General features: G+C 35.2%; 1 protein-coding gene across 3 annotated transcripts in view; it reads left to right on the forward strand.

The window, feature by feature from the left end:
- The first annotated feature begins 342 nt into the window (after window positions 1-342).
- The window catches only part of LOC118356575 (doublesex- and mab-3-related transcription factor C2-like), a 341,912-nt gene continuing 327,098 nt past the window's right edge, over window positions 343-15,156 (forward strand). For all 3 annotated transcript variants that reach the window (XR_004819848.1, XR_004819850.1, XM_035725775.1), the window contains exon 1: window positions 343-501. The gene's annotated coding sequence lies outside the window, so the exon portion shown is untranslated. The remainder of the gene's footprint in view (window positions 502-15,156) is intronic.

Genomic DNA, 15,156 nt, shown 5'->3' on the forward strand with positions numbered 1-15,156 from the left:
GCTCTGCAGAGGTTTGTGTGTGCGCGCGCGCATGTGTGTGTTCACGTGCGGTCCCGCATGGGATGGGGTAAAGTGGGAAGGAAGTTAGGGGGGAATGGTCATTTGTCATAAAGGACCCTAGCCCCGGTGAAACTTCTCTATCAGGGCGTGTGCGAGAGCACATGGGGGCGGGGGAGACAGGGCTTAATCATCATGGAGGCCGCTACTGTATGTCTCCTCTTCGGCCTTTGTGCGCGCGGTCGTGCGTGCGTGCGTATGTGCGCGCGCGCGCGTGTGCGCGCATGCTGGTCAAAAGGAATGGGTGAGTCGTCTTCCCGGCTCCGTTGGTTTACGAAACCATATTGTGTGTGTAATAGTGCCTGTGCCGGTAAGAAGAAAGGCAGTTCTGGCCGAGGCATACCCGGGTTGGGGTGCTGTCTGTGGCTTTGAAGGAGGTCGGGAATGGAGGCGCGTTCTTCCACGTTGAAGTCAAGGTCGACTTGTCTGTCTGCTAAAGCGAAGGTACCCAGAGGGAAGGCAATGATAGGTGGCAGCGTGGAGGGAGGGTCCTGGCGTGGTTAACATTTGATCTGACCCACACCTGGGGGAAAGGGAAACTTAAGTGGATGACAAGAGGAGAGTCCCAGAATTGGACAGTATGGGAGGTTTTGATTTCAAATACCTTCAGAATAGATATCCTTTTGGTTGATGAAGTACAATGGCACCTTGGGCCCAGGACAGATTTGGGTCAAGCGTATATAAATACAGGTATGTACATCTATACAAGAAGTAGTGTGTATAAAGGAGTATTACTGGTTCTGACACCTACTGAATACTTCAATGTCAATACTAGTGTAGGCGTATTTGGTAGAAGAAATCAGTCTGTAATATGTTAATCATCTGTTTGCGATTCACTGCTTCTGTAAAGTGCAGAATCTGTGTATTAATTTAAACATACAAAAGGTTCAGCATTCCAATCGATTGTATCACTTGACGTGAGAAAAAACCTTTCCAACCAGTCTTATTTGGTAAGATTGGTGTTGAAATTAAAATTTCACAAGGCAATTTCATGAAAATGGTGAAAGATGGCTGTATTTTTACATTTTCTATTTCACATTAACATGCTCTCAGACTCTTTCATACACACACACAGACACACACACACACACAGCTGGATGATCCAGAGTGAGAGGAAGCTCATGGTCAGAAGGATTCACAACAGGTGGAACCAGTATGGAGTGTTTTATCATTTGATATTTCTACATCAGCTATCAAGGTGAAAGGAGGTAATAAATATTGACATTGTGTCTATGTATGTGCATGCTTGCATCTGTGCATGTATGTGCATGTTTTAATGCAGAATATTTCAGTAACAAGTAGAAATGATATTTACACCATAATCTTTGTTGTCCAAAATATCACCTAGAGTTTGCCAGGAGTCCTGTGGATAAGGGAAGAGTGAGTGGTTTGTGATGAGTTCCCTTTCTCACTGTGATGAGGTACTTTCTATTTTACAGCTTAGAGGAATTGAAAAGGTGCTTATACTTACTAAGATACATATTAGCCAATTTAAGATATTTGCATTTCATGGTCAAGTATTAAATTTACATACTCTTTCTGTATGTTAATGTGGTATTTTAGAACATTTCAGAATTACGTTCTCACTAGAGTTTGGATCAGGGTGGTTATCTCCATTTTTCAGATGAGAAATCTGAGATATAGACGTGATTTGCCACTACCATTCAGTTAGTGGTGCAAGAGTTCATATCTGATCTCATTGCTCATGCTCTTCATCACGCTATGCTGCCTTCAGTGAAACTGATGATGAATGTATTGCTAGTTTGCTTAATATCAAAATGCCTCTACCCATATTAAAGCTGCTTGGTACTAGCATAGGAATAGATATTAACATATTCCTTTGTCAGATGTGTTACCTCATTGATTTAGAATATATGGTAACAGCTAGGCTGAAGGTTTTTTAGAAAACTCCCTACTGTAGTTTAACAATGTAAAAGTATTACAGGAATGAAATCTCATTTTCCTTTAAATATTCTATAGTTTAGACTTTGCTAATCTGACCTATTCTTGCATGGGTTTAATTTAAATTTATTGCTGTTTTAAACCTCAAGTTTTAAATCTTGGTTCTTGTTCCTATTGTGGAACTTGTGATCTGAGTCACCAGTTTCCATATCTATACGATGGAGATAATTAGTAGTGCCTAGGTCATAAGATTCTTTTGATGATTCATTGTGATAATGACTATCCAGCACTTAGCACAATGTCTGGCACATAGCAAGCTCTAAAACATTAGGTGGTTATTATTATAATAATCATTTTCACTTCTTAGGATTGTCATGGAGAAATAAAATCATAAGATTGGTTTGGTACATAGTAAGGGTTTAATAAATTATAGCTACTCTTTTATAGCTTTATATCCCTGAGGTGATCACAAACAAGAGGATTTGAGGTCATTTTCTTTTGTCATTTTCTCTTTTTTAAAATTTTTTATTTGAAATAATGAGAGACTCACAGGCAGGTACAAAAATAGAACAGAGTTACATGAGCCCTGTAGGTTTATGCTTTTTGACAGATTTTGGAAATTTTCAGCTTTTATTTCCTTGAATATTTTTTTTCAGTTCCACACCCTTTCTCCTCTTTTTCTGGAGCCTGAATGATATGATGTTAGATCTTTTATTATTGTTATAGATGTCATGGTTCTGTTCATTTTTCTTCAGTCTATTTTCTCTTTGTTGTTCAAATAGGGTCAATTCTATTTATGTGTTCAAGTTCACTGATTCTTTCCTGTCATATGCATTTTGCTGTTGAACCCATCCAGTGTATTTGTTTTATTTATTTTATTTTTTCAACTTTATTTCTATTTGGTTCATTTTTATAACTTCTATTTCTTTGCTGAGATTTTCCCATATTCATTTGTTTCAAGAGTCTTCATAATTCCTTGTTGAAGCATTTAATCATAATTGCTTTCAAATACTTACCAGATAATTACAATATCTGAGTCATGTTGATGTTGGCATATGTTGATTGTTTTTACTCATTCAAGTTGTGATTTTTCTGGTTCTTGATATGATGAATGGTTTTTTATTATACCCTGGACATTTCTAGTATTATGTTATGAGACACTGGTTCCTATTTAAATCTTATATTTTAGCAGACAGTCAACCTGGTTAGGTTCAATGTGCAGGTGTTTTTGTTTTTTGATGACCTTGACAGTTTTGAGGAGGAGAATCAGTCAGGTACTTTTTAGAATACCCCTCAATTCCACTGTGGTTGTACCATTTAATGAGGGTTTCAGTTTCTCTACATCCTCACCAATACCTATTATTTTCTGTGCTTTTTAAAAATAATAGCCATTATAATGTGTGAAGTGGTATTTCACTGTGGTTTTGATATGAATTTACCTAATGATTAGTGATGTTGAGAATCTTTTCATATACTTCATTACCATTTGTATATCTTCTTTGGAGAAATGTTTATTTAAATCCTTTGCCCATTTTTGCATTGGGTAGTTGTTGTAGGAGTTCTTTGTATATTCTGTATATTAATCCCTTACCCCAGATCTATAATTTGCAAATATTTTCTCCCATTCCATGGATTGCCTTTTAACTCTATTGATGGCATTCTTAATGCACAAAAATTTTAAATTTTGATGAAATCCAATTTATTTACATATTCTTTTTTTCCTTGTGCATTTGGTGTCATAGCCAAGAAATCCTTGCCAAAGCCAATGTCATGTGGCTTTTCCCTTATATTTTCTTCTACAAACTTTAGGATTTTAGCTTTTACACTTAGGTATTTGATCCATTTTGTGTTAATTTTTGTATATGATGTAAGATATGGGTCCAACTTTATTCTTTCTCATGTGGATATCCAATTTTTCCAATACCATTTGTTGAAGACTGTCCTTTCTCAATTGAATGATTTCAGCATTTGAAAAATTTGACCATTTTTACAAAGGTGTATTTTTGAGCTCTTTATTTTATTTTATTGGTCTATATGTCTGTCTTTATGCCATTTTCACACTGTTTTGATTACTCTAGCTTCATAATAAATTTTGGTATCAGGAAGTATGAGTCCTCCAAAAGTGTTCTTCATTTTCAAGATTGTTGGCCTACTTAAGATCCCTTGAGATTACATATGAATTTTAGGATGAATTTTTCTATTTCTACAAAATTGTAGTTGGGATTTTGACAGGGATTACATTAAATCTGTAGATTGCTTTGGGTAGTATTTATATCTTAACAATATTGATTCTTCCAATCTGTGAATATGGGATGTCCTTCCATTTATTTCTGTCTTTAATTCTTTTAGAAATGTTTTATAGTTTACAGTGTACAAATCTCTCAACTCCTTGGTTAAGTTTATTTTGTTTATTTTTTATTATTTTCAGAGGTAGAATTTAGTAATTCATCACTTGCATATAACACCCAGTGCTCATTACATCAAGTGCCCTTCTTATGGCCATCACCCAATTATCCCTTCCCCCCACCGACCTCCCCTCCAGAAACCCTAGAGTTTAGCATCTCATGGTTTGCCTCCCTCTCAATTTTCGTCTTATTTTATTTTTCCTTTCCTTCTGCTATGTTCATCTGTTTTGTTTCTTAAATTCCACATATGAGTGAAATCATATGGTATTTATCTTTCTGTGACTGATTTCACTTAGCATAATACCTTCTAGTTCCATCCATGTCATTACAAATGACAAGATTTCATTCTTTTTGATGGCTGAGTAATATTCCATTGTGTGTGTATACACACCACATCTTTATCCATTCATCAGTTGATGGATATCTGGGCTCTTTTCATAGTTTGGCTATTGTCAACATTGCTGCTATAAACACTGGAGTGCATGTGCCCCTTCAAATCACTATGTTTGTATCCTTTGGCTAAATATCTAGCAGTGCAATTGCTGGGTTGTAGGGTTGCTCTATTTTTAACTTTTTTGGGAACCTCCATACTGTTTTCCAGAGTGGCTGCACGAATCTGCATTCCCGCCAACAGTTAAGAGGGTTCCCCTTTCTCCTCATCCTTGCCAACATCTGTTGTTTCCTGACTTTTTAGCCATTCTGTCTGGTGTGAGGTAGTATCTCATTGTGGTTTTGATTTGTATTTCCCTGATGCCGAATGATGTTGAGCATTTTTTCATGTGTCTTTTGGCCATTTGCTTGCCTTCTTTGGAGAAATGTCTGTTCATGTCTTCTGCCCATTTCTTGACTGGATTATTTGCTTTTTGGTGGTTGAGTTTGATAAGTTCTTTATAGATTTTGGATACTAGCCCTTTATCTGATATGATATTTGCAAATATCTTCTCCCATTCTGTAGGTTGCCTTTTAATCTTTTTGACTGTTTCTTTTGCTGTGCAAAAACTTTTTATCTTGATGAAGTCCTAATAGTTTATTTTTGCTTTTGTTTCTCTTGCCTTTGGAGACATGTCTAGCAAGAAATTGCTGTAGATGAGGTCAAAGAGGTTGCTGCCTGTATTCTTCTCTAGGATGTGGCTGAGGTCAAAGAGGTTTCTGCCTGTGTTATTCTCTACGATTTTGATGGATTCCTGTCTCATATTTAGGTCTTTCATCCATTTTGAGTTTGTTTTTGTGTATGGGTGTAAGAAAGTGGTCCAGTTTCATTCTTCTGTTATGTGGCTGTCCAATTTTCCCAAAACCATTTGTTGAAGAGACTGTCTTTTTTCCATTGGATATCCTTTCCTGCTTTGTCAAAGATTAGTTGACCATGAAGTTGAGGGTCCATTTCTGGGTTCTCTATTCTGTTCCACTGATTTATGTGTCTGTTTTTGTGCCAGTACCGTACTGTCTTGATGATTACAGCTTTGTAATACAGCTTGAAGTCTGGAATTGTGATGCCTCCAGGTTTGGTTTTCTTTTTCAACATTCCTTTGGTTATTCGGGGTCTTTTCTGGTTCCATACAAATTTAAGGAATGGACAGATCATGTAAGTAGATTAACAAGGAAACAAGGGCTTTTAATGACACACTGGGCCAGATGGACTTAACAGATATATTCAGAGTATTTCATCCTAAAGCAGCAGAATACACATTCTTCTCAAATGCACTTGGAACATACTCCAAAATTGATCACATACTGGGTCACAAATCAGGTCTCAACTGGTACAAAAAGATTGAGATTATTCCTTGTATGTTTTCAGACCACAATGCTTTGATTGATTTTCTGATGGTGAACCACCATGGCATTCATCAGTTAAATCCTACTTGGTCATGGTATATAAACTTTCCATATGTTGTTTAATTTGTTTGTTAGTATCTTGTTGAAGGATATTTGCCTATAATATCTTTTCATGTCTTTATTTGACTTTGTTAACAGGTAATGCTGACCTCTTGGAGTTAGCAAGTGGTCTTTCCTCCTCTACTTTTTTTTTTCCTAAGAGTTGTTTGAGAGTTGGTTTTAGTTTTTCTTAGAATATAGTGGTAGAAATCACCAGTGAAGCCATCTGGCCATGGAGTTTTCTTTGTTTGGTGAGGTATAATTACTGAACTCTATTGAGTTTTGTATTTCTTTTTGAGTCAGGTTAGGTAATTTATTTGTTCCTAGGAATTTGTCCATTTCATCTAGTTTATTTAATTTGTTGGTGTATAATTGCTAATCATACTTTCTTATAATTAGTATATTTCTATATAATTAGTAGTGAAGTCCCCACTTTATTTCTCATTTAATTCTTTTTTTTAAATGTGGTCAGTCTACCTAAAGGTTTGTCAATTTTGTTTATCTTTTCCAAGAAACAAGTTGGCTCTCATTAAAGAATAATTGACATACAGTATTGCATTAGTTTCAGGTGTCCAACAATAGTGATTCAGTGTTTATATACATTATGAAATGGTCACCATAATAAGTGTAGTTATCATCCATCAAAATACAAAATTGTTAGGATATTATTGACGATATTTTCTTTGCTATGGATCATATCCCATGTCATATTGACTTTCTAACTGGAAGATTGTACCTTTTACTCCTTTCACCTATATCATCCATCTCCTCTCTCTCCTCTTCTGGCAAATGTTAGTTTCTTCTCTATATCTATGAGTCTGTTTCTGTTTCATTTTGTTTGTTCTGTCTTTTAAATTCCATGTATAAGTGAAATCATGTGGTATTTGTCTTTGTCTGACTTATGTCACTTAACATAATACCCTCTAGGTCCATCCATGTTGTCACAAACAACAAGGTTTCATTCCATTTTATGGCTGAGTAATATTCTGTCATATATCTATACCACATCTTCTTTATCCATTCATCTGCCAATGGACATTTAGGTTGCTTCCATATCATAACTATTATAAATAATGCTGTGATGAACAAAGGGGTGCATATGTCTTTTTGAATTAGTGTTTTTGTTTTCTACAATATCTAGAAGTGGACTTGCTGGATTGTATGGTAGTTTTTTAATTTTTAATTTTTTGAGGAACATTCATTCTATTTTCCATAGTTGCTACACCAGTTTACATTCCCAAAAACAATGCACAGGTTCCCTTTTCTCTATATCCTCACCAATACTTGTTATTGCTTATCTTTTTCTTAATAACCAATCTGGCAGGTATGAGGTTATTTCTCATTTTAGTTTTGATTTGTATTTCCCTGATGATTAGTGATGTTGAGCATTTTTACATGTACCTGTTGGCCATATCTATGATTATTTGGGAAAATGTCTCTTCAGATCTAGTGCCCATTTTTTTTTAAAAAAAATTGGATTGGATGATTTTTTGATACTGCGTTATATGAATTCTTCATATATTTTTGATATTAACCCCTTACCAGATATATCATCTGTGAACATCTTCTCTCATTCATTAGGTTGTCTTTTTATTTTTCTTTAAGTTTTTTTTCTCTGCAAAAGCTTTCTAGTGTGATGTAGTCCCGTTTGTTTATTGTTGCTTTTGTTGTACTTTCCTGAGGAGACATTAAAAAGTATCACTAAGACTGATGTCAAAGAGGTAATTTTCTATGTTTTCTTCTATGACGTTTATGGTTTCAGGTTTGGCATTTAAGTCTTTAAAATTATGTTTATTTTAGCACATGATGTAAGAAAATAATCTGGGAACATAATACAGCATTTTTCTGAAGGTTGCTTTGTCTCTTTGGGTCTTGTGTGGTTGCATACAAATTTTAGGATTACTTGTTCTAGTTCTGTGAAAACTGCCATTGGTATTTTGGTAGGTCTTGCATTGAATCTGTAGATTGCTTTGGGTAGTATGGACATTTTAATAATACTAATTTTTCCAATCTATGAGCATGGTTTATCTTTCCATTTACTTGTTGTGTCATCCTCAATTTCTTTCATCAGTGTCTTAGTTTCCAGAGTACAAGTCTTCTACCTTAGTTTCCAGAGTACAAGTCTTTTACCTTGGTTAAATTGATTCCTAGGTATTTTATTTCTGATGTAATCATAAATTGGATTGTTTTTGATAGATCATTATTATTGCATAGAAAAGCAACAGATTTTTGCATATTTAATTACTTAATTTGTATTTTGCGACTTTACAGGATTCACTTATTCTAATAGTTTTTTAGTAGATGCCTTAGTGTTTTTTACATATAGTGTCATGTCATCTGGAAATAGGGCCAGTTTTACTTCTTTTTTTCTTCTAGTTTTACTAATTCCTTTCCAATATGAATGACTTTTATTTCTCTTTCTGGCCTAACTGCTATTGCCAGGACTTCCAATACTATGTTAAAAAAAAGTGGCAAGAGTGGGCATACTTGTCTTATTCCTGATCTTAGAGGAAAAGCTTTAGCTTTATGTTAGCTATTGTTTTATCATACATGACCTTTATTATATTGAGGTACAGTCCCTCTATATCATTCCTTCTATATCCACTTTGTTAGGAGTTTTTATCAGAAGTGGATGTTGAATTTTGTCAAATACTTTTTATGCATCTGCTGAGATGACCATATGATTTTTATCCTTTGTTTTGTTAATGTGGTGTATCACATCAATTGATTTGTGGATGTCGAACTATCCTTGCATCCCTGGAATAAATTGCACTTGATCATATTATGTGATCTTTTTAATGTATTGTTGAATTTGGTTTGCTAATATTTTGTTGAGGATTTTCACATTTATGTTCAAGAGGGATGTTGGCCTGTAATTGTCTTCTTTTGTAGTGTCTTTGTCTGGATTTGGACAGGGTATTGCCAGCCTTGAAGAATAAGTTTGGAAATGTCCCTTTCTCTCCAATATTTTGGAATAGTTTGAGAATGATAGGTATTCAGTCTTCTTTAAATGTTTGGTAGAATTTGCCTGTGATGCCATCTGGTCCTTGCCTTTGGTTTGTTGGGAGGTTTTTGATTACTGGTTCAATTTCATTACTAGTAATTAGTCTGTTCAGATATTCTATTTCTTCATGATTTAGTCTTAGAAGATTATATGTTTCTATGCAATTAATCTGTTTCTTCTAAGTTGTCCAATTAGTTGGCATATAATCATTTGTATTATTGTCTTATAATTTTTTTGTATTCTGGGGTATCAGTTGTAACTACTTTTTCATTTTTCATTTTATTTATTTAGGCTCTTTATTTTTCCTTGATTAGTCTGGCTAAAATTTTATCCTTTTTTTTCAAAGGACCAGGTTTTAGTTTCTTTGAACTTTTCTATTTTTTTTGTCTCTATTTTGTTTTATTTTTAAAAAGATTTTATTTAATTATTTGACAGAGAGAGAGTACAAGCAGGGGGAGCAGCAGGGAGAGGGAGAAGCAGGCTCCTGCTCAGCAGAGAGCCTGATGTGGGGGCTCAATCCCAAGACCCTGGGATCATGACCTGAGCTGAAGGCAGATGCCTAACCGACTGAGCCACCCAGGTGCCCCTTGTCTCTATTTTTTTAATTCCTGTTCTGATCTTTATTATTTCCTTCCTTCTACTAAACTTAGGCTTTTGTTCTTCTTTTTCTAGTTCCTTTAGTGTAAGTTTAGATTGTTTATTTGGGACTTTTTTTATTTCTTGAGGTAGGCCTATATTGGTACAAACTTCCCTCTTAAGACTGCTTTTGCTGTGTCCCATAGATTTTGGAATGTTGTGTTTTCATTTTCACCTGTCTCGTATTTTTTTTTCCAGTTTTCTTCTTGTAATTGAAGTCAAATTTCATACAGCTGTGGTCAGAAAGATGCTTGATAAGATTTCAGTCTTCTTAAATTCATTGAGACTTGTTTTGTGGCCTGACATATGATCTGTCTTGGAGAATTTTCCATGTGCCCTTGAGAAGAATGTGTATTCTGCTGTTTTTGGACAGATTGTTCCATATATATTAAGTCCATCTGGTTTTATGTGTCATTTAAGGCCAGTATTTCCTTATTAATTTTCTGTATTGATGGTCTATCCATTGATGTAAGTGGGGTGTTAAAGTCCCCTATTATTATTGTACTTCTGCAATCTTCTTGTTGGATTAATCCCTTTATCATTATGTAATGCCCTTATCTGCCTCTTATTGCAGCCTTAGTTTTCTATATATTTTGTCTGATATAAGTATTCCTCCTCCAGCTTTCTTTTTGTTTCCATTTGCATGAAATATCTTTTTCCATTCCTTCATTCTCAGTTGTTGTGTGTCTTTAGATTGGAAGTGAGTCTCTTGTAGGCAGCATTTAGATTTTATTTTTTCATCCATTTAACTACCCTATGTCATTTGATTGGAACATTTAGTCCACTTACATTTAAAGTAATTATTGTTAGGCATATATTTATTGCCATTTTGTTAATTGTTTTCTGTTATTTTTATAGTTCTCCATTCCTTTCTTCTTCTCTTTCTCACTTCTCTTGTTAATGATGACTTTCTTTATTGTTATGTTTGGATTCCTTTCTCTTTGTGTTTGTGTATCTATTATATATTTTTGGTTTGTGTTTACCATGAGGTTCATATGCAACAAACTATGTATATAGCAGTCTATTTTTAGTTGGCAGTTACTTAAGTTTGAATGCATTCCAAAGGCACTACATCTTTATTCCTTCTCACTATGCTTTATATTTTTGATGTCATGTTTTACACCTTTTTGTATACCCCTTAACTAATTATTGTAGATATACTTGATTTTACTAATTTTGCATTTTAATCTTCATACTAGTTTTATAAGTGGTTGATCCACTATCTTTACTATATTTGCCTTTACCAGAGATATTTTTCTTTCATATATTTTATTATTTCTACTTATAACCTATTCTTTTCCACTTAAGTAAGTTTCCTCAATATTTCTTATAAAGTCAGTTTAGTGGTGTTGAACTCCTTTAAGGTTTTGCTTGTCTGGAAAACTCTATCTTCCCTACAATTCTGAATAATAACATTGCAGGGTAGAGAATTCTTGGCTGTATACATTTTTGTGTTTCAGCACTTGGAATATCTCATGCCCCTCTTTTCTGACTTGCAGAGTTTCTGCTGAAAAAACAGCTGAGAGTCTTATGGAGATACCTTTGTATATAGCAAATTGTTTTTATCTTCCTGCTTTTATAGTCTCTCTTTATTTTTACTATTTGACATTCTAATTATAATGTGTCTTGGTGTGGATTTCTTTGGGTTCATCTTGTTTGGGACTCTGATTTCTGTCTGCTTCATTTACCAGGTTATGAATATTTTTTAGCTATTTTTTAAGTAAGTTATCTGACCCTTTCTCTTTCTTCTTTTTTTTTTGGGACCATATGAATGCTGGTAGGCTTGTTTTGTTTCACATGTCCCTTAAACTATCCTGATTTTTAAAAATTCTTTTTTTTTCTTTTTGCTGTTCAGTTTGGTTGATTTCCACTATGGTGTCTTTCAGATTGTTGATCCATTCTTCTGTGTCATCTAATCTGCTTTTCACTTCCCCTAGTGTATTTTTCATTTCTGTTATTATTGTGTTTTTCAGCTCTTATGGGAACTTCTTATACTTTCTCTTGTTGAAGTTCTTACTGTGCTTATCCATTTTTTTCTCCCAAGTTTGGTAAGCATCTTTTCACCATTGCATAGATTGCTTATCTCTATTTTACTTTTTTTCTGAGTTTTTTTCCCTTGTTCTTTCATTTGGAACGTATTTTTCTGTCTCCTTATTTTGCTAACTGTGTTCATTTCTATGTATTAGGTAGTTCTATTACATGTCCCAGTCTTGAAGAAGTGGCCTTATGTATGAGATATTCTTTGGAGCCCAGGAGTACAGTCCCCGTTACCACCCAATCCAGGTGCTCCAGAGGTGTCCCCTATGGAGGCTGTATGCACCCTTCTGTTGTGGTGGGGTCGTGACTGCGGTAGGCACTCTGGTGGGCAGGCTCAGCAACCCCAGCCTGGCTGGCCTCAAGGCCTGTTCATGACTTCAGCTGCTGTGCTGTTGAGTGGGTATAAGCCCAGCCAGCTGTCCACAAGGCCTGACCAATACTGTGGGCATGCTGGTGAGTGGATTCATTTTCTTGTTGGTTGTGAGGTCCAGCTGAGGTGCAGTGTTATGCAGGGCTCCAAATGGAGCATGACCGTTGGCATTAACAGTCTAGAGGAATGATTCCAAAATGGTGCCCACCAGTGCTGAGATCAACAGAACAGAATGTGATTGCAAAAGTGGCTGCCACCACTGTCTCAAGTCCCTGGGGAGGGTCTCTGCTGTCTCCTGCCTCTCCAGCAGGCACTCCCAGATTAAGTAGTTGGTCTCCTTCACCTATGTTCTATGTCCTTTTCCATGTGGTATTTTAGCACTGGTTTCTGCATCAAGTGAGTCTGCACACAACCTTTTAAGAGCAGATTTTTTTTTAAGATTATTTATTTATTTATTTATTTGAGAGAGCGAGAATGAGAGAGAGCACATGAGAGGGGGAGGGTCAGAGGGAGAAGTAGACTCCCCGCTGAGCAGGGAGCCCGATGCGGGACTGAATCCCGGGACTCCAGGATCATGACCTGAGCCGAAGGCAGTCGCTTAACCAACTAAGCCACCCAGGCGCCCCCTAAGAGCAGATTTTCTTTTCCCCACAGTTGTATAGTTTTCCTGGATGTGTTTCCTATGGGTTTTCAAAACCAGATATTTGGGGCGTTGTCTCTTCTGTCCAAGATCTATGGGTTTGCCTGATGTGGAACTCGAATCTCTCATACCTTTGAGATACTTCCTTACCATGGAATGCTGTGTCTAAAATGTGTGACTTTTTCCTTTTCAAGACCGTATCTTTGCCTCTTCTAACCATCTTGGTGCTGTCCCTTGTGGAGGCTTTGTTTGTCCAGTTTTTAGGTCCCCTTCAGAGGGAATTATTCCATATATAGTTGTAGATTTGTTGTATCTCTGGGAGGAGGTGAGCTTAATATTTTCCTATGCTATGATCTGGATCTTTCTCCTCCAACTTTTGGTTTTGTTGATTCTATTGATTTTCTATACGTTATCTCTAATCTTTATTATTTCCTTGCTTCTGCTAGTTTTGGGTTTACTTGACTCTTCTTTTGAGAGTTCCTCAAGTTGTAAAATGAAGTTAATGATTTGAGACCTTTCTTTTTTTTAAAAAGATTTTATTTATTTATTAGAGAGAGAGCATGAGAGAGAGCGAGTGAGCATGAACAGAGGGAAGTACAGAGGGAGAGGAAGAAGCAGGCTCCCCACTGAGCAGGGAACTCTGATGTGGGGCTCGATCCCAGGACCCTGGGATCATGACCTGAGCTGAAGGCAGATGCCTAACTGACTGAGCCACCCAGGCACCCCACTTCTTTTTTAATATAAACTGTTACAGCTCTAAATTTACTACAGAGTACTGCTTTTGCTGCATCCTATAAGTTTGTATTTTGAGGTTTCATTTTCATTCATCTATTTAAGTATTTTCTAATTTTCTTGTGATTTCTTCTTTGACCAATTGATTTTTTTAAAGTGTGTTATTTAATTTTCACATTTACATAAATTTTCCAGTTTTTCTTTTTTCATTGATTTCAAATTTTCCAATCTCCATTGTGATTGGAAATGATACTCTATGGTTTTAGTCCTTATAAATTTATTAAGACTTGTTCTGTGGTTTAACATATGGTTTTTCCTGAAGAATGTTCTATCTGCACTTGAGAAATATGTGTTTTCTGCTGTTGTTGAGTATAGTTTTCTTTATATGTCTTTTAGAACTCATTGTTTTATAGAGTTGTTCAGGGTTTCTATTTCCATATTGATCTTCTGTTTGGTTGTTCTAGTCATAATTGAAAGTGGAGTATTGAACTCTTCAATTATTGCTTCATATATTTTGTAATTCTGATGCTTGGTACTTATATATTTATAATTATTTTATCTTCTTGATATATTGACTTCATATCAATATACAATGTCCTTCTATGTCTCTTGTAATAGTTTTGGACTTAAAGTTTATTTTGTCTGATATTCATATAGCCATCCCAGCTCTCTTCTGGTTACCATTTAAACGGAATGTCTTTTTTCCATCAATTCACTTTCAACCTATTTATGTCTTTGGGTCTAAAAATGAATCTGTGTAGACACCATATAGTAGGATCATATTTATTTATCCATTTGGCAGTTCTCTGTTTTTGATTGGACAGTAAAATCCATTTACATTTCCAGTAATTACAGACAATGATGGACTTCTGCCATTTTCTCTTTGTTTTCTATCCTAACTTATAGCTTTTTCTCTCTCATTTTCTTCATTTCTGCCTTCTATTGTGTTTAATTTTTTTGTAGTAAACCACTTTAATTATCTTATTTACAGGTATGTTATATATTTTATATGTTTAATCTGTGGTTTCCATTGTGATTTAATATCCTAAATGTATAACAGTCTAATTCAAATTGATAGAGTCTTAATAGTGTACACAGACTTTGTTTCTATATAGCCCTGTCCCCATTCCCTTTATTTTGTTCTCATCACAATTATATCTTTAAACATTTTGTGCCCAATAACATAAATTATTATTTTTTACTCATTTGTCTTTTAAATCCTGTAGGAAATAAATGTATTCCAAACCCAAAATACAATAATATTGGCTTTTACTTATGCCAGTGTATTTACCTTTAACCAAGATCTTCATTTCTTCCTATGGAATTGAGCTACTATCTAATGTCTTTTCATTTCAATTTGAAGGACTCTTTAGCATGTTTTGTCAGAAGGTCTAGTGGTATCAAACTCCTTTCGCTTTTGTTTTTCTGATGCTGTCTTAATATCACCCTAATTTTGAAAGATAGTTTTGGGATATATAGAATTCTTGGTTGACATTTTTTC

The sequence above is a fragment of the Zalophus californianus genome, chromosome X, assembly GCF_009762305.2.
Source record: "Zalophus californianus isolate mZalCal1 chromosome X, mZalCal1.pri.v2, whole genome shotgun sequence".
NCBI classification, from domain to species: domain Eukaryota; kingdom Metazoa; phylum Chordata; class Mammalia; order Carnivora; family Otariidae; genus Zalophus; species Zalophus californianus.